Here is a 20,194-nt window from a genome sequence, read left to right on the forward strand (position 1 = left end):
TTAGACTTGGCTAACGTTGGTACAAAGTGCACCTACAGTAGAAACGGTGCCGAATCGATTATCGATGTGACGTTCTGCAGCCCGGGACTGATCACGAACTGGAGGGTAGACGACAGCTACACGAATAGCGATCACCAATCGATCCGCTATGAGGTAGGCGTGCGGAAGCAAGCAACGAGTAGGGCCAATATTCCATCCTTCTACGGCTGGAAAACACTGCATTTCGATGCAGATGTTTTTGGGCAGGCAATTAGATGGAAGCACGAAGGGGGTGAACTGCTCCCGGATGTGGACCATCTAAATTCGATGCTGTCATGGGCGTGCGACGCCACGATGCCTAGGTCTCGTCCGCCTAGAGAGGGTAGGCCACCGACATACTGGTGGAGCGATACGATAGCAGGCCTGCGCAATGCATGCCTCCGTGCAAGACGGAGGATGCAGCGCGCACGTTCCGACGAGCAAAGAGCGGAACGCGGTGTCGCATTCAGATCCGCTAAGGCAACGCTTAAGAGCGCAATCAGAGCCAGCAAACGAGCCTGTTTCGAACGACTCTGCGCCAGTGCCAATTCGAACCCGTGGGGTGACGCCTACAGGATCGTTATGACCAAGACTAGAGGTGCGCTAGCCCCGGCCGAACAATCACCAGCGATGCTAGAAACGATCATTCAGGGCCTCTTCCCAAGCCACGAACCAAGTCCCTGGCCTCCGGCTGACGAGTCACCACCTACCGTGAGTGACGGCAGCCGTGCAGAGGCTGACGATGCGGTAAGGGTGACGGAAGATGAATTGATCGAGATCGCAAACTCCCTGAAGGTAGGCAAGGCTCCGGGACCAGACGGAATCCCGAACTTGGCCATCAAGACGGCCATCAAAGAAGCCCCCGGGTTGTTCAGGGCGGTCATGCAGAAATGCCTTGACGACTGCCTCTTCCCGGACGTGTGGAAGCGCCAGAGGCTGGTGCTGTTGCCGAAGGTTGGGAAACCACCAGGTGACCCATCGGCATACAGACCAATCTGCCTGCTGGACACGGCGGGCAAGGTGCTTGAGAGGGTAATCCTCAATAGACTGGTGAAATATACAGAAAGTGAAAACGGTCTATCAAGCAACCAGTTCGGTTTTCGAAAAGGTAGGTCCACGGTGGATGCAATTCTCTCCGTCACCAGAACGGCTGAGGTTGCAATCCAACGCAAGAGGAGGGGCATTCGTTACTGCGCGATCGTCACGCTTGACGTGAAGAACGCGTTTAACAGTGCCAGCTGGGACTCCATAGCCTTAGCGCTACAGAGTCTCAGAGTGCCGACGTCGCTGTACGAAATTCTAGGCAACTACTTCCAGAATCGAGTGCTAGTGTATAACACAAACGAGGGTCAGAAAAGCGTTCCGGTTACCGCAGGTGTACCGCAAGGTTCCATCCTGGGTCCGGTACTGTGGAACGCTATGTATGACGGCGTGTTAAAACTAACACTCCCTCCAGGGGTGGTGATCGTGGGCTTCGCCGATGACATAACTCTTGAGGTCTATGGCGAGTCTATTAGAGAGGTAGAGTTAAAGGCCGCGCTATCAATACGCGTAGTGGAAGACTGGATGCACTCCAGGAAACTGGAGCTAGCGCACCATAAGACTGAAGTTATTGTTGTTAATAACAGAAAGTCTGAGCAGGAGGCATCGATTAGTGCCGGTACATGCACTATCGCCTCAAAACGCTCGTTGAAGCTTCTGGGGGTTATGATCGACGACAAGCTCACGTTCGGGAGCCACGTCGATTACACCTGCAAGAAAGCTTCCATGGCTGTGGCAGCGCTGTCTCGCATGATGGCAAACAGCTCAGCGGTTCGTAGCAGCAGGAGCAAAGTCCTTGCTAGCGTGACCACGTCCATACTCAGGTATGGAGGACCAGTGTGGTCCAAGGTATTGAGTACCTCGTGCCATCGCGGCAAACTCGAGAGTACGTACAGGCTAATGTGCCTAAGGGTCGCGTGCGCATACCGAACAGTGTCGTACGAGGCGGTTTGTGTCCTGGCTGGCATGATGCCCATCAGCATCATCGTCAGAGAGGATGTAGAATGCTTCGACCAACGCGACACGAGGGGTATTCGCAACACCATACGGTCATCCTCAATGGCCAGGTGGCAGCGGGAGTGGTCCAACACTACAAAAGGTAGATGGACACACCGACTCATTCCAGAGTTAGCAGGCTGGATTAATAGGCGCCATGGGGAAGTAACCTTCCATCTGACACAGATCCTGTCAGGCCATGGCTGCTTTAGGCAGTACCTGCATAGGTTCGGGTACGCCGAGTCCCCTATGTGCCCCGCTTGTACGGGTGCGGAAGAAAGCGCAGAGCATGTGTTCTTCACACGTCCGCGCTTCGAGCGGGTACGGTACGAAATGCTGGCAATAAGTGGGATGGACACCACGCCAGATAATATAGTGCGTAGGATGTGCGAAAATAGGGAAATCTGGGATGCGGTCATCACGGCAGCATCACAGATCGTTAGTATTTTGCAGGGCACCAATCGACGGGAAACCATCGACGTGCCCCAGTTAGTTAACGGTTAACTAACTGGCCTGTATAGGCTGCTCTGCTACCCATAGAGGTAAGTGCGATAAGCACGACGGGCCCTCTCCCTGAAGTAATGCCTAACGGCGGTCCCGGGGAGACAAAGGGCTTTAGCTGTTCAGCTTAGGTTGCTCAGCATGGGTAAAAGCAGACTACCCTGGCAGAGGGAGCTTGCCTAGGGAGTGGTGGGGTTTCGGGCATTGGGCAGTCGATTCCCCGTAAAAGCCACGGCCACCCGTAAGCAGCTTCGACGGAGCGTGTAGTGCCGCTCCCATCATCCAAATGCACTAACCTGCCCATTGGGGCTGATACCAGTAAGGTCCCAATTATGGTGTACTGGTCGCTGTGTTTTTAGGTTTTTGAGAGGGAATACGATTTTATACCACGACGTAGGGCTGGCACCTGCACCGAGCTCCCTTAGTAAAGTCGTGTGACAACGGCTTGAAACGGCGAGGTGGCATACGGCTGCAGGGGTCTCCGTCCCGTAAAACCTGGCAGGCCTTCCAGTACGTTCCGCGGTCATTGCCTGATGGGAATCAGGCAGGAGTGGGATCAGATGCCCTTTCCTGACTTACGCCGGTCGGGAGGCGTCATAGTTGCTCATGAGGGGCTATGGCGACCTTCACTAGCCATGACCTCACTGCTCCGGCATAGGCCACCATGGGACCATATAGGCGACCACTCCACCATGACCAAGGATAGCGGCTGGAAGGGGGACCCTTTTAACCAAAATGTTTACTCATAAAATCGACGAAGAGGCGAAGGTAGTGGATGGGGCGGACGGGTTAGTAAACCCGTTTGCCAGGCGGGGCATCGCCCGGTCTCCACCGAGACTGGCCGATGCCGGTAAAGGCGGCGCACAGGTTGGTACACCTTTTGCGACACCGACAGGGGAGTTCCGAGTTGGGGCAAAGGCGGGCACGCCTAAGCCAGCACCAACCGGAACGGCGAAGACTGGTGGCAAGGTGGAAACACCTAAAACCGCCAAGGAGCGGGAACAGATATCTGGGGCTATGCTACTCTCTGCGGTAGAAAGCCACATGAATAAGTTCCCAAGCGTGGAGGCGGTGTCCGTACAACTTGATGAAATACTCAAGTTCACGGACGAACGTAGCAACATTTCAAAAGACCTGAAACAATGTCTTCTGTTGCTACGTATGAACGTATGCAGCGCAAAGTCCGAGCTTTCGCAAGCCCTTAAACGGGCTAACGATGCTGAAAGCAAGGCACTTGCGCTAGAGGCGAGGCTCAACCAGCCTAAAAAAGGGAGTGCTGCAGCTGTGTCTAAATACACACAAACAGCTGCAGCATCGTTTACCGAAGTCTGTTCAACCGAACCGACTGGCAAGCGTGCGAGGGGCTCTCCGGGGGAAACGGCCCCCAGGACGCAACGAAGGCGGTTGTTCGGTGACAGCCATGAAGCTGGCTCGTCGGTCCAGCCGAGCAAAGAACCAGCAAACGGCGAACCGGCAAACGGCGTAGCCACGGATTGGACCACCGTGGTGAATAAGAAGCGGCAGAAGCGGGAACGACGCGCGAAGCGCGGCGACCGCAATAAGAAGCCGCAAGGGGCGAGTAGGCGGAGCAAGGGTGACGCCCTCATTTTCAAGACCGATGCGTCTAAGTACGCCGAAGTCTTGAAGGCCATGAGAGGCGATCCCAAGCTCAAAGACCTCGGCACGGACGTCAGGACAATTCGTCGGTCACGCACCGGCGAGATGATCCTCGAACTCCGCAAAGAGGCGAAGGGCAAGGGCTGTGCCTATAAAAAGACGGCCCAGGAAGTGCTAGGCGAGGAGGTTAAAATCCGAGCCCTCACTCCTGAAGTGACTCTCCAGCTTAAAAACCTGGACGAGATCACCGAAGGGTGTGACATAGCACAAGCCTTCGAACGTGAGTGTGGAGTGGTAGTAACCGCAGAGGCAGTTCGTCTCCGCAGGGGCCCGGCCGGCACCCAGGTTGCCACCATAAAGCTTCCACTAACGGAGGGTAACAAGGCCCTGAAGAAGGCCACGTTGAAGGTGGGTTGGTCAGTCTGCCCTCTGGGCACCTTCCAACAGCCCGACGTTTGCTTCAGGTGCTTTGAGCGGGGGCATAAATCCTGGTCGTGCAAAGGGCCCGACAGGTCCAATTTATGCCGCCGCTGCGGTGGCGCAGGCCACAAGGCACGGGACTGCGGTGCACCTCCCAAGTGTCTGGTATGTACCGGTAAACGGGACGCCAAACACGCCATGGGAGGCCCCAAGTGTCCGGCTGCACGGCCGGCTACTAAGCCGCAGGCCTGAGGGTGATACAGTTAAACCTGAATCACTGCTATGCGGCGCAGCAGCTGCTACACCAAGCGGCTGCTGAGTCGTTGTCGGACGTGGCCATCGTCTCGGACCCATACCGTATCCCAACCGGAAACGGTAACTGGGTATCGGACAAGTCTGGGAAGACGGCCATTTGCACGACAGGCAGGTCCCCGGTTCAGGAGATTGTGTCGACCTCCAGAGAAGGGTACGTTATTGCCAAAGTGGATGGAGTATTCTACTGCAGTTGCTATGCTCCGCCAAGTTGGTCTACCGAAACGTTCGCGCAGATGGTCGATCAAGCAACCGTGGAACTGACGGGCCTACGGCCGTTGGTGGTTGCGGGTGACTTCAACGCTTGGGCTGTCGAGTGGGGGAGTCGCTGTACAAACCAGAGGGGCCAGGTCTTGTTGGAAGCTTTGGCAAAGCTCAACTTAGACTTGGCTAACGTTGGTACAAAGTGCACCTACAGTAGAAACGGTGCCGAATCGATTATCGATGTGACGTTCTGCAGCCCGGGACTGATCACGAACTGGAGGGTAGACGACAGCTACACGAATAGCGATCACCAATCGATCCGCTATGAGGTAGGCGTGCGGAAGCAAGCAACGAGTAGGGCCAATGTTCCATCCTTCTACGGCTGGAAAACACTGCATTTCGATGCAGATGTTTTTGGGCAGGCAATTAGATGGAAGCACGAAGGGGGTGAATTGCTCCCGGATGTGGACCATCTAAATTCGATGCTGTCATGGGCGTGCGACGCCACGATGCCTAGGTCTCGTCCGCCTAGAGAGGGTAGGCCACCGACATACTGGTGGAGCGATACGATAGCAGGCCTGCGCAATGCATGCCTCCGTGCAAGACGGAGGATGCAGCGCGCACGTTCCGACGAGCAAAGAGCGGAACGCGGTGTCGCATTCAGATCCGCTAAGGCAACGCTTAAGAGCGCAATCAGAGCCAGCAAACGAGCCTGTTTCGAACGACTCTGCGCCAGTGCCAATTCGAACCCGTGGGGTGACGCCTACAGGATCGTTATGACCAAGACTAGAGGTGCGCTAGCCCCGGCCGAACAATCACCAGCGATGCTAGAAACGATCATTCAGGGCCTCTTCCCAAGCCACGAACCAAGTCCCTGGCCTCCGGCTGTCGAGTCACCACCTACCGTGAGTGACGGCAGCCGTGCAGAGGCTGACGATGCGGTAAGGGTGACGGAAGATGAATTGATCGAGATCGCAAACTCCCTGAAGGTAGGCAAGGCTCCGGGACCAGACGGAATCCCGAACTTGGCCATCAAGACGGCCATCAAAGAAGCCCCCGGGTTGTTCAGGGCGGTCATGCAGAAATGCCTTGACGACTGCCTCTTCCCGGACGTGTGGAAGCGCCAGAGGCTGGTGCTGTTGCCGAAGGTTGGGAAACCACCAGGTGACCCATCGGCATACAGACCAATCTGCCTGCTGGACACGGCGGGCAAGGTGCTTGAGAGGGTAATCCTCAATAGACTGGTGAAATATACAGAAAGTGAAAACGGTCTATCAAGCAACCAGTTCGGTTTTCGAAAAGGTAGGTCCACGGTGGATGCAATTCTCTCCGTCACCAGAACGGCTGAGGTTGCAATCCAACGCAAGAGGAGGGGCATTCGTTACTGCGCGATCGTCACGCTTGACGTGAAGAACGCGTTTAACAGTGCCAGCTGGGACTCCATAGCCTTAGCGCTACAGAGTCTCAGAGTGCCGACGTCGCTGTACGAAATTCTAGGCAACTACTTCCAGAATCGAGTGCTAGTGTATAACACAAACGAGGGTCAGAAAAGCGTTCCGGTTACCGCAGGTGTACCGCAAGGTTCCATCCTGGGTCCGGTACTGTGGAACGCTATGTATGACGGCGTGTTAAAACTAACACTCCCTCCAGGGGTGGTGATCGTGGGCTTCGCCGATGACATAACTCTTGAGGTCTATGGCGAGTCTATTAGAGAGGTAGAGTTAAAGGCCGCGCTATCAATACGCGTAGTGGAAGACTGGATGCACTCCAGGAAACTGGAGCTAGCGCACCATAAGACTGAAGTTATTGTTGTAAATAACAGAAAGTCTGAGCAGGAGGCATCGATCAGTGCCGGTACATGCACTATCGCCTCAAAACGCTCGTTGAAGCTTCTGGGGGTTATGATCGACGACAAGCTCATGTTCGGGAGCCACGTCGATTACACCTGCAAGAAAGCTTCCATGGCTGTGGCAGCGCTGTCTCGCATGATGGCAAACAGCTCAGCGGTTCGTAGCAGCAGGCGCAAAGTCCTTGCTAGCGTGACCACGTCCATACTCAGGTATGGAGGACCAGTGTGGTCCAAGGTATTGAGTACCTCGTGCCACCGCGGCAAACTCGAGAGTACGTACAGGCTAATGTGCCTAAGGGTCGCGTGCGCATACCGAACAGTGTCGTACGAGGCGGTTTGCGTCCTGGCTGGCATGATGCCCATCAGCATCATCGTCAAAGAGGATGTAGAATGCTTCGACCAACGCGACACGAGGGGTATTCGCAACACCATACGGTCATCCTCAATGGCCAGGTGGCAGCGGGAGTGGTCCAACACTACAAAAGGTAGATGGACACACCGACTCATTCCAGAGTTAGCTGGCTGGATTAATAGGCACCATGGGGAAGTAACCTTCCATCTGACACAGATCCTGTCAGGCCATGGCTGCTTTAGGCAGTACCTGCATAGGTTCGGGTACGCCGAGTCCCCTATGTGCCCCGCTTGTACGGGTGCGGAAGAAAGCGCAGAGCATGTGTTCTTCACATGTCCGCGCTTCGAGCGGGTACGGTACGAAATGCTGGCAATAAGTGGGATGGACACCACGCCAGAGAACATAGTGCGTAGGATGTGCGAAAATAGGGAAATCTGGGATGCGGTCATCACGGCAGCATCACAGATCGTTAGTATTTTGCAGGGCACCAATCGACGGGAAACCATCGACGTGCCCCAGTTAGTTAACGGTTAACTAACTGGCCTGTATAGGCTGCTCTGCTACCCATAGAGGTAAGTGCGAAAAGCACGACGGGCCCTCTCCCTGAAGTAATGCCTAACGGCGGTCCCGGGGAGACAAAGGGCTTTAGCTGTTCAGCTTAGGTTGCTCAGCATGGGTAAAAGCAGACTACCCTGGCAGAGCTGCATGCCACCACGGGTCGGCGCGTGGCGACCGCCGAGGTCACGTTATATGAGGGCGACCGCTGACAGTACCTAACAGCCCTGGACCAGCAGCGGGAGATTGCTTAGGGGTGGTGAGGGTCGGACACTGGGCCGTCGACTCCTCGTAAATGCCACAATTACCCGGAAGCATCTCTGACGGAGCGAGTAGTGCCGCTCCCATCAACCAAATGCACTCCCCCGTCCATTGGGGCCGACACCAGTAAGGTCCCAATTATGGCAACTGGCAGCGAACGAAACGGATTCGAGTCGGATACGCTAAGGAACCACGACCAAGGGCTGGCACCTGCATCGAGCTCCCTTAGTAAAGTCGCGTGACAGCGGCTTGAAACGGCGAGATGGTACCCGGTGCAGGGGTCTCCGTCCCGTAAAACCTGGCAGGCCTTCCAGTACGTTCCGCGTCCATTGCCTGGTGGGAATCAGGCAGAGAAGGATCAGATGGGGGGGAACTAGTCCTAGGACAAGATGCCCCTTTCCTGACTTACGCGGGCGGGGGCGTCATAGTGCTCATAAGGTACTATGGCGACCCCCCTTACCCATGGCCTCACTGCTTCGGCATAGATTACCATGGGACCATACAAGCGACTTCTCATCTATGGACAAGGATAGCGGCTGGAAGGGGGACCCAATTAACAAAAATGAGCTCGAAGAACCAAAAAGAGACGGGTGCGGAGGGGTTACCAAATCCCTTCGCACGAGGTGGCATCCAGCGGTCTCCGCAGAAGAAGGCGGAGACGGATGCGGCGAAGTCTGGAGGTGGAAAAACGGCGAATCCGTCGGTGTCCACACCAGACATCTCGGTGGACGGTCCCTTGCTAGTCAAGGCCGTCGAAAGGTGCATGGACACGCGGCCAAGAGTGGCGGCGCTGTCTGAACAACTCGATGCCATAATCGAGTTCTCGGCGAACAGGCGAAACATCGCTGGCGACCTGAAGCAGAGCCTCCTCCTGCTTCGGAGCACCATTGATGAAGCCAGAAAGGAGCACGAAGAACTCGTAGCTCGGGTGAAGGCGGCCGAGAAAGCGGCCAGGACCGGGAGGGCGACTGCATCTAAAGAGGTGCAGACAGACGCCCCCTCGTTCGCGTCGGTCTGCTCCACGGGGCAGGTCGCTAAGCGAACGAGGCAGTCCCCGGGGGAAACGGCCCCCGGGAACACCAAGAAACGATTGGTCGTGCTACTCCCACGGGAACACACGCCAACCGGTTCAAGGTCCACCGCGGAAAAGGCACAGGTGGAGGCTACGGGCAATCCTTGGACTACCGTAGAGGGTAGGAAGCGTCGGGAAGGTGCGACGCGTCATGATGGCGGAGCAGCCAGAGGACCAAAAAAGGTCAAAAAGGCGCGGAGTAGGGGTGATGCCCTCATACTCAAGACGGATGGGTCGAAGTACTCAGAAGTCTTGAAGAAGATGAGGGGGGAAACCCAGCTCAAGGATCTGGGGGCGGATGTGCGGAGTATCCGCCGATCTCGCACTGGCGAGATGATACTTGAGCTCCGGAAGGACGCCAAGAACAAGGGGGCTACCTACAAAACGGTAGCTGAAAAGGTCCTAGGGAAGGAGGTGCAAGTGCGGGCACTCACCTCAGAAGTGACTCTCCAGCTTAAAAACCTGGACGAAATCACTGAGGGGTGCGACATTGCACAAGCCCTTAAAGCGAAGTGCGGGGTGGAGGTGGCTAAGGAGTCAATCCGCCTCCGCAAAGGTCCGGCGGGGACCCAGGTAGCTACCTTCCGACTACCGTCGGCGGACGCTAACCTGGCCCTGAAAGAGGGCAAGTTGAAGGTCGGCTGGTCGGTATGTCCTCTGGGCATACTACAGCAACCAGACATTTGCTTCCGGTGCTTCGAGGGCGGACATAAGTCCTGGACCTGCAAGGGGCCCGATAGGAGCCAGCTGTGCAGGCGATGTGGAGGTGCAGGCCATAAAGCAAAGGACTGTGGGGAGTCTCCCAAGTGCATGGTATGTTCCGGGAAACGGGACGCCAAACACTTTATGGGAGGCCCCAGGTGCCCAGCCGGTAAGCCGGCTGCGAAACCACGGGCGTAAGGGTGACGCAACTGAACCTGAACCATTGCTTCGCGGCTCAGCAGCTGCTACACCAAGCAGCCACTGAGTCGTTGTCGGACATCGCCGTCATATCGGACCCCTACCGCATCCCTCCAGGAAACGGTAACTGGGTTGCGGATAAGTCCAGATTGGCGGCCATATGTACGACGAGCAAGTTCCCGGTTCAGGAGGTTGTCTCAACCTCAGAAGAAGGGTACGTAGTTGCTAAGGTGAACGGAGTGTTCTACTGCAGTTGCTATGCTCCGCCACGTTGGTCTACCGAAAGGTTCATCCAGATGGTCGACCTCCTATCCATGGAGCTAACGGGCCTAACGCCGTTGGTGGTGGCGGGCGACTTCAACGCTTGGGCTGTTGAGTGGGGAAGTTGCTTCACGAACCAGAGGGGCCAGATCCTGTTGGAGGCTTTTGCAAAGCTCAACCTAGATCTGGCCAACGTTGGGAACAAAAGTACATTTAGCAGAAATGGTGCGGAGTCGATCATCGACGTGACGTTCTCCAGCCCAGGACTGATCAAGAACTGGAGGGTAGACGATGGCTACACTAATAGCGACCACCAGGCGGTCTGTTTTAGTGTAGACAACAACGAGAGGGGGCAAGCGACGGGTAGAGCCAACACTCCGACCGTTCGCGGGTGGAAGACATCGCACTTTGATGCCGAGGTATTCGAAGAGGCAATGAGAAGGGAGCGCGAGGGGGGCAGTTGGCTTCGCCCGACTGCTAACCAACTAGTTGCTATGCTATCGCGGGCGTGCGACGCCACCATGCCTAGGACTCGCCAACCTAGGAATGGAAAGCCACCGGTTTACTGGTGGACGGACGCGATAGCCGACCTTCGCAGTGCGTGCCTCCGTGCAAGACGGAGGATGCAGCGTGCGCGAAACGAAGAAGAGAGGACAGAGCGCCGCGCAGCATTCAGTTCGGCAAGATCGATGCTAAAGAGTGCGATAAAGGCCAGCAAGAGGGCCTGCTTCGATAGGCTATGTGCGAGTGCCAATACAAATCCGTGGGGTGACGCCTACAGGATCGTAATGGCCAAGACTAAAGGCGCGCTGGCGCCTGCAGAGCGATCACCAGCGATGCTGGAGCGTATCATCGAGGGACTCTTTCCACGCCACGAGCCAAGTCCTTGGCCTCCGGCGGTCGAGTCTCACGTCCGACGTTCCAGTATCTCAGACATAGACCAGAGATGGTCGGCCAACCTGCCGAGCATCCAATCCGTGAGCGACGACAGCCGTGTCGAGGCAGGGGAGGAGGCAAGGGTTACGAATGAGGAACTCATCGTGATCGCCAAATCCCTAAAGGTGAGCAAGGCACCGGGACCGGATGGTATCCCTAACCTGGCGATCAGGCTGGCGATAAAAACGGCCCCCGGGCTGTTCAGGGCAGTCATGCAGAGGTGCCTGGATGACTGTCTCTTTCCGGACAGGTGGAAGCGGCAGAGACTGGTCTTATTGCCGAAGGCTGGGAAACCGCCAGGGGACCCATCGGCATATAGGCCTATCTGCCTGCTGGACACCGCGGGCAAGGTGCTTGAGAGGATCATCCTCAACAGACTGGTGAGGCACACGGAGGGTGTACACGGTCTGGCAAGTAACCAGTTCGGCTTCCGGAAGGGCAGGTCCACGCTGGACGCAATCTCTTCCGTCATCAAGACGGCGGAGGTAGCAATCCAGCGCAAGAGAAGGGGAATACGCTACTGCGCAATCGTCACGCTCGACGTGAAGAATGCGTTCAATAGTGCCAGTTGGGACTCCATAGCGCTCGCGCTCAGGAGCATCCATGTACCGGTGTCGCTGTACAAGATTCTGGAAAATTATTTCCAGAATCGAGTACTTGTTTACGACACAGAGGAGGGTCAGAAGTGCGTCCCAATTACCGCAGGAGTTCCGCAAGGTTCTATCCTGGGCCCGGTGTTGTGGAATGTCATGTATGACGGAGTGTTAAAACTCAAGTTCCCTGTAGGGGTTGTGATCGTCGGCTTTGCAGACGACATAACGCTGGAGGTTTACGGCGAGTCTATCGAGGAGGTCGAGTTGACGGCCGCGCACTGTATACGCAAGGTCGAGGACTGGATGCGCTCCAGGAAACTGGAGCTCGCGCATCATAAGACGGAGGTCATGGTTGTGAACAACCGTAAATCGGAGCAACAGGCGGTGGTCAGAGTCGGAGACTGCACCATCACCTCGAAGCGATCCCTGAAGCTCTTGGGGGTTATGGTGGACGACAAGCTCACGTTCGGGAGTCACGTCGACTATGCCTGTAAGAGGGCCTCATCGGCTATTGCAGCACTATCTCGTATGATGTCCAATAGCTCAGCGGTTTATGGCAGCAAGCGAAGACTTCTTGCCAGCGTGGTTTCGTCCATACTTAGGTATGGTGGGCCAGTGTGGTCCAGAGCGCTAGGTACTAACAGTTACCGTGGCAAACTGGAAAGTACCTACAGGCTCATGTGCCTGAGAGTTGCGAGTGCGTATCGTACGGTGTCATACGATGCAATATGTGTCTTGTCCGGCATGATGCCTATCAGCATCGCCATCAAGGAGGACAGAGAGTGTTTCGACCAACGTGACACAAGGGGCATACGAGGTACCAGAAGGTCATTCTCGATGCTCCGTTGGCAGAGAGAATGGTCTAATTCCACAAAGGGCAGATGGACGCACCGACTCATACCGGAGATATCCGGCTGGGTCGGGAGACGACATGGCGAAGTGAACTTCCACCTGACACAAATCCTGTCAGGCCATGGTTGTTTCAGGCAATATCTGCACAGGTTCGGACACGCGGTGTCCCCCATGTGTCCCGAGTGCGTGGAGGAGGAGGATACTGCTGAGCACGTCTTCTTCGTATGCCCCCGTTTCGTAAGAGCGAGGAGCAACATGATGGCTGTGAGCGGGCCTGGCACTACTCCGGACAATCTAGTCCGGAGGATGTGCGACGACCCGGACATCTGGAACGCGGTCTGTGCGGCCGCCTCTCAGATTGTTCTGGAGCTGCAACGTGTGTGGCGGGTCAACCACCAACACGCCAGTGGTAGCTAATTACCAGTCTCCAGGTAGTTAGCTAGGAGGTTATAAGAGTAAAGAGGGTGCATCACGCACAAAAGCCACTTCCCGACGTAATACTTAACCGTCGTTCCGGGAAGACCAGGGCTGGAGACTGGAGGGGTTTTAGTGGGTCGGGACAGGGATAAGTAGGTGTCTGGGGGAGTGTAACTACCCCAGCATCTCTCCCCTAGTCTCATCCCCACACCCTGAGTTCTCTTCTCAGGTGTCTGTTTGCAGATTTCCCCGCCACCTTTAAAAAAAAAAAAAAAGACTACCCTTGCTTCCGGCAGAGCTGCATGCCACCACGGGTCGGCGCGTGGCGACCGCCGAGGTCACGTTATATGGGGGCGACCGCTGACAGTACCTAACAGCCCTGGACCAGCAGCGGGAGATTGCTTAGGGGTGGTGAGGGTCGGACACTGGGCCGTTGACTCCTCGTAAATGCCACAATTACCCGGAAGCATCTCTGACGGAGCGAGTAGTGCCGCTCCCATCAACCAAATGCACTCCCCCGTCCATTGGGGCCGACACCAGTAAGGTCCCAATTATGGCAACTGGCAGCGAACGAAACGGATTCGAGTCGGATACGCTAAGGAACCACGACCAAGGGCTGACACCTGCATCGAGCTCCCTTAGTAAAGTCGCGTGACAGCGGCTTGAAACGGCGAGATGGTACCCGGTGCAGGGGTCTCCGTCCCGTAAAACCTGGCAGGCCTCCCAGTACGTTCCGCGTCCATTGCCTGGTGGGAATCAGGCAGAGAAGGATCAGATGGGGGGGAACTAGTCCTAGGACAAGATGCCCCTTTCCTGACTTACGCGGGCGGGGGCGTCATAGTGCTCATAAGGTACTATGGCGACCCCCCTTACCCATGGCCTCACTGCTTCGGCATAGATTACCATGGGACCATACAAGCGACTTCTCATCTATGGACAAGGATAGCGGCTGGAAGGGGGACCCAATAAACAAAAATGAGCTCGAAGAACCAAAAAGAGACGGGTGCGGAGGGGTTACCAAATCCCTTCGCACGAGGTGGCATCCAGCGGTCTCCGCAGAAGAAGGCGGAGACGGATGCGGCGAAGTCTGGAGGTGGAAAAACGGCGAATCCGTCGGTGTCCACACCAGACATCTCGGTGGACGGTCCCTTGCTAGTCAAGGCCGTCGAAAGGTGCATGGACACGCGGCCAAGAGTGGCGGCGCTGTCTGAACAACTCGATGCCATAATCGAGTTCTCGGCGAACAGGCGAAACATCGCTGGCGACCTGAAGCAGAGCCTCCTCCTGCTTCGGAGCACCATTGATGAAGCCAGAAAGGAGCACGAAGAACTCGTAGCTCGGGTGAAGGCGGCCGAGAAAGCGGCCAGGACCGGGAGGGCGACTGCATCTAAAGAGGTGCAGACAGACGCCCCCTCGTTCGCGTCGGTCTGCTCCACGGGGCAGGTCGCTAAGCGAACGAGGCAGTCCCCGGGGGAAACGGCCCCCGGGAACACCAAGAAACGATTGGTCGTGCTACTCCCACGGGAACACACGCCAACCGGTTCAAGGTCCACCGCGGAAAAGGCACAGGTGGAGGCTACGGGCAATCCTTGGACTACCGTAGAGGGTAGGAAGCGTCGGGAAGGTGCGACGCGTCATGATGGCGGAGCAGCCAGAGGACCAAAAAAGGTCAAAAAGGCGCGGAGTAGGGGTGATGCCCTCATACTCAAGACGGATGGGTCGAAGTACTCAGAAGTCTTGAACAAGATGAGGGGGGAAACCCAGCTCAAGGATCTGGGGGCGGATGTGCGGAGTATCCGCCGATCTCGCACTGGCGAGATGATACTTGAGCTCCGGAAGGACGCCAAGAACAAGGGGGCTACCTACAAAACGGTAGCCGAAAAGGTCCTAGGGAAGGAGGTGCAAGTGCGGGCACTCACCTCAGAAGTGACTCTCCAGCTTAAAAACCTGGACGAAATCACTGAGGGGTGCGACATTGCACAAGCCCTTAAAGCGAAGTGCGGGGTGGAGGTGGCTAAGGAGTCAATCCGCCTCCGCAAAGGTCCGGCGGGGACCCAGGTAGCTACCTTCCGACTACCGTCGGCGGACGCTAACCTGGCCCTGAAAGAGGGCAAGTTGAAGGTCGGCTGGTCGGTATGTCCTCTGGGCATACTACAGCAACCAGACATTTGCTTCCGGTGCTTCGAGGGCGGACATAAGTCCTGAACCTGCAAGGGGCCCGATAGGAGCCAGCTGTGCAGGCGATGTGGAGGTGCAGGCCATAAAGCAAAGGACTGTGGGGAGTCTCCCAAGTGCATGGTATGTTCCGGGAAACGGGACGCCAAACACTTTATGGGAGGCCCCAGGTGCCCAGCCGGTAAGCCGGCTGCGAAACCACGGGCGTAAGGGTGACGCAACTGAACCTGAACCATTGCTTCGCGGCTCAGCAGCTGCTACACCAAGCAGCCACTGAGTCGTTGTCGGACATCGCCGTCATATCGGACCCCTACCGCATCCCTCCCGGAAACGGTAACTGGGTTGCGGATAAGTCCAGATTGGCGGCCATATGTACGACGAGCAAGTTCCCGGTTCAGGAGGTTGTCTCAACCTCAGAAGAAGGGTACGTAGTTGCTAAGGTGAACGGAGTGTTCTACTGCAGTTGCTATGCTCCGCCACGTTGGTCTACCGAAAGGTTCATCCAGATGGTCGACCTCCTATCCATGGAGCTAACGGGCCTAACGCCGTTGGTGGTGGCGGGCGACTTCAACGCTTGGGCTATTGAGTGGGGAAGTTGCTTCACGAACCAGAGGGGCCAGATCCTGTTGGAGGCTTTTGCAAAGCTCAACCTAGATCTGGCCAACGTTGGGAACAAAAGTACATTTAGCAGAAATGGCCGGAGTCGATCATCGACGTGACGTTCTCTAGCCCAGGACTGATCAAGAACTGGAGGGTAGACGATGGCTACACTAATAGCGACCACCAGGCGGTCTGTTTTAGTGTAGACAACAACGAGAGGGGGCAAGCGACGGGTAGAGCCAACACTCCGACCGTTCGCGGGTGGAAGACATCGCACTTTGATGCCGAGGTATTCGAAGAGGCAATGAGAAGGGAGCGCGAGGGGGGCAGTTGGCTTCGCCCGACTGCTGACCAACTAGTTGCTATGCTATCGCGGGCGTGCGACGCCACCATGCCTAGGACTCGCCAACCTAGGAATGGAAAGCCACCGGTTTACTGGTGGACGGACGCGATAGCCGACCTTCGCAGTGCGTGCCTCCGTGCAAGACGGAGGATGCAGCGTGCGCGAAACGAAGAAGAGAGGACTGAGCGCCGCGCAGCATTCAGTTCGGCAAGATCGATGCTAAAGAGTGCGATAAAGGCCAGCAAGAGGGCCTGCTTCGATAGGCTATGTGTGAGTGCCAATACAAATCCGTGGGGTGACGCCTACAGGATCGTAATGGCCAAGACTAAAGGCGCGCTGGCGCCTGCAGAGCGATCACCAGCGATGCTGGAGCGTATCATCGAGGGACTCTTTCCACGCCACGAGCCAAGTCCTTGGCCTCCGGCGGTCGAGTCTCACGTCCGACGTTCCAGTATCTCAGACATAGACCAGAGATGGTCGGCCAACCTGCCGAGCATCCAATCCGTGAGCGACGACAGCCGTGTCGAGGCAGGGGAGGAGGCAAGGGTTACGAATGAGGAACTCATCGTGATCGCCAAATCCCTAAAGGTGAGCAAGGCACCGGGACCGGATGGTATCCCTAACCTGGCGATCAGGCTGGCGATAAAAACGGCCCCGGGCTGTTCAGGGCAGTCATGCAGAGGTGCCTGGATGACTGTCTCTTTCCGGACAGGTGGAAGCGGCAGAGACTGGTCTTATTGCCGAAGGCTGGGAAACCGCCAGGGGACCCATCGGCATATAGGCCTATCTGCCTGCTGGACACCGCGGGCAAGGTGCTTGAGAGGATCATCCTCAACAGACTGGTGAGGTACACGGAGGGTGTACACGGTCTGGCAAGTAACCAGTTCGGCTTCCGGAAGGGCAGGTCCACGCTGGACGCAATCTCTTCCGTCATCAAGACGGCGGAGGTAGCAATCCAGCGCAAGAGAAGGGGAATACGCTACTGCGCAATCGTCACGCTCGACGTGAAGAATGCGTTCAATAGTGCCAGTTGGGACTCCATAGCGCTCGCGCTCAGGAGCATCCATGTACCGGTGTCGCTGTACAAGATTCTGGAAAATTATTTCCAGAATCGAGTACTTGTTTACGACACAGAGGAGGGTCAGAAGTGCGTCCCAATTACCGCAGGAGTTCCGCAAGGTTCTATCCTGGGCCCGGTGTTGTGGAATGTCATGTATGACGGAGTGTTAAAACTCAAGTTCCCTGTAGGGGTTGTGATCGTCGGCTTTGCAGACGACATAACGCTGGAGGTTTACGGCGAGTCTATCGAGGAGGTCGAGTTGACGGCCGCGCACTGTATACGCAAGGTCGAGGACTGGATGCGCTCCAGGAAACTGGAGCTCGCGCATCATAAGACGGAGGTCATGGTTGTGAACAACCGTAAATCGGAGCAACAGGCGGTGGTCAGAGTCGGAGACTGCACCATCACCTCGAAGCGATCCCTGAAGCTCTTGGGGGTTATGGTGGACGACAAGCTCACGTTCGGGAGTCACGTCGACTATGCCTGTAAGAGGGCCTCATCGGCTATTGCAGCACTATCTCGTATGATGTCCAATAGCTCAGCGGTTTATGGCAGCAAGCGAAGACTTCTTGCCAGCGTGGTTTCGTCCATACTTAGGTATGGTGGGCCAGTGTGGTCCAGAGCGCTAGGTACTAACAGTTACCGTGGCAAACTGGAAAGTACCTACAGGCTCATGTGCCTGAGAGTTGCGAGTGCGTATCGTACGGTGTCATACGATGCAATATGTGTCTTGTCCGGCATGATGCCTATCAGCATCGCCATCAAGGAGGACAGAGAGTGTTTCGACCAACGTGACACAAGGGGCATACGAGGTACCAGAAGGTCATTCTCGATGCTCCGTTGGCAGAGAGAATGGTCTAATTCCACAAAGGGCAGATGGACGCACCGACTCATACCGGAGATATCCGGCTGGGTCGGGAGACGACATGGCGAAGTGAACTTCCACCTGACACAAATCCTGTCAGGCCATGGTTGTTTCAGGCAATATCTGCACAGGTTCGGACACGCGGTGTCCCCCATGTGTCCCGAGTGCGTGGAGGAGGAGGAGACTGCTGAGCACGTCTTCTTCGTATGCCCCCGTTTCGTAAGAGCGAGGAGCAACATGATGGCTGTGAGCGGGCCTGGCACTACTCCGGACAATCTAGTCCGGAGGATGTGCGACGACCCGGACATCTGGAACGCGGTCTGTGTGGCCGCCTCTCAGATTGTTCTGGAGCTGCAACGTGTGTGGCGGGTCAACCACCAACACGCCAGTGGTAGCTAATTACCAGTCTCCAGGTAGTTAGCTAGGAGGTTATAAGAGTAAAGAGGGTGCATCACGCACAAAAGCCACTTCCCGACGTAATACTTAACCGTCGTTCCGGGAAGACCAGGGCTGGAGACTGGAGGGGTTTTAGTGGGTCGGGACAGGGATAAGTAGGTGTCTGGGGGAGTGTAACTACCCCAGCATCTCTCCCCTAGTCTCATCCCCACACCCTGAGTTCTCTTCTCAGGTGTCTGTTTGCAGATTTCCCCGCCACCTTTAAAAAAAAAAAAAAAAAAAAAAAAAAAAATACCCTTGCTTGGAGGTTGCGGTGGTTGATTTCCGACGTGCGTGTTTATGCGTGTTCAGCGTGTATATGCGCACGTCGTTGAATCGTGTGCGCCTGCGTGCGTAGATAGCTACATCTATGTACTTGAAACACGTTACAGCACGACGGAGTGTGAAGGCATTATGTGCCGTTACATGAGTGTGGTGTGGTCGGCAAAAGACGCCTGCTGTGCAGCATCGGAAGTTAGGTGTCATACAAATGTATGGAATCGATGAATGCGAATGAACTTAGAGAAGCGGTAAGGCAGAACTTGTAACTGGATAGCGCCCTGTTGTGTGAGTACGCTACCCGAGGCATATACTATCATCCAACCTCTTCCTACAAGGTTTGGTAGGTTAGCTTGGCATGCAAAGCTAGAAGATTTTCTGGGGGTCCGAATTAGGATACTCTCCCCTAATAATAATAATAATAATATTAGTAATAATAATAATAATAATAATAATAATAATAATAATAATAATAATCATAATAATAATAATAATAATAATAATAATAATAATAATAATAATAATAATAATAATAATAATAATAATAATAATAATAATAATAATAATAATAATAATAATAATAATAATAATAATAATAATAATAATAATAATAATAATAATAATAATAATAATAATAATAATAATAATAATAATAATAATAATAATAATAATAATAATAATAATAATAATAATAATAATAATAATAATAACAATAATAATAATAATAATAATAATAATAATAATAATAATAATAATAATAATATTAATAATAATAATAATTATAATAATAATAATAATAATAATAATAATAATAATAATAATAATAATAATAATAATAATAATAATAATAATAATAATAATAATAATAATAATAATAATAATAATAATAATAATAATAATAATAATAATAATAATAATAATAATAATAATAATAATAATAATAATAATAACAATAATAATAATAATAATAATAATAATAATAATAATAATAATAATAATAATAATAATAATAATAATAATAATAATAATAATAATAATAATAATAATAATAATAATAATAATAATAATAATAATAATAATACTAATAATAATAATAATAATAATAATAATAATAATAATAATAATAATAATAAAAATAATAATAATAATAATAATAATAATAATAATAATAATAATAATAATAATAATAATAATAATAATAATAATAATAATAATAATAATAATAATAATAATAATAATAATAATAATAATAATAATAATAATAATAATAATAATAATAA

This window comes from Wyeomyia smithii, chromosome 1, assembly GCF_029784165.1.
Source record: "Wyeomyia smithii strain HCP4-BCI-WySm-NY-G18 chromosome 1, ASM2978416v1, whole genome shotgun sequence".
NCBI classification, from domain to species: domain Eukaryota; kingdom Metazoa; phylum Arthropoda; class Insecta; order Diptera; family Culicidae; genus Wyeomyia; species Wyeomyia smithii.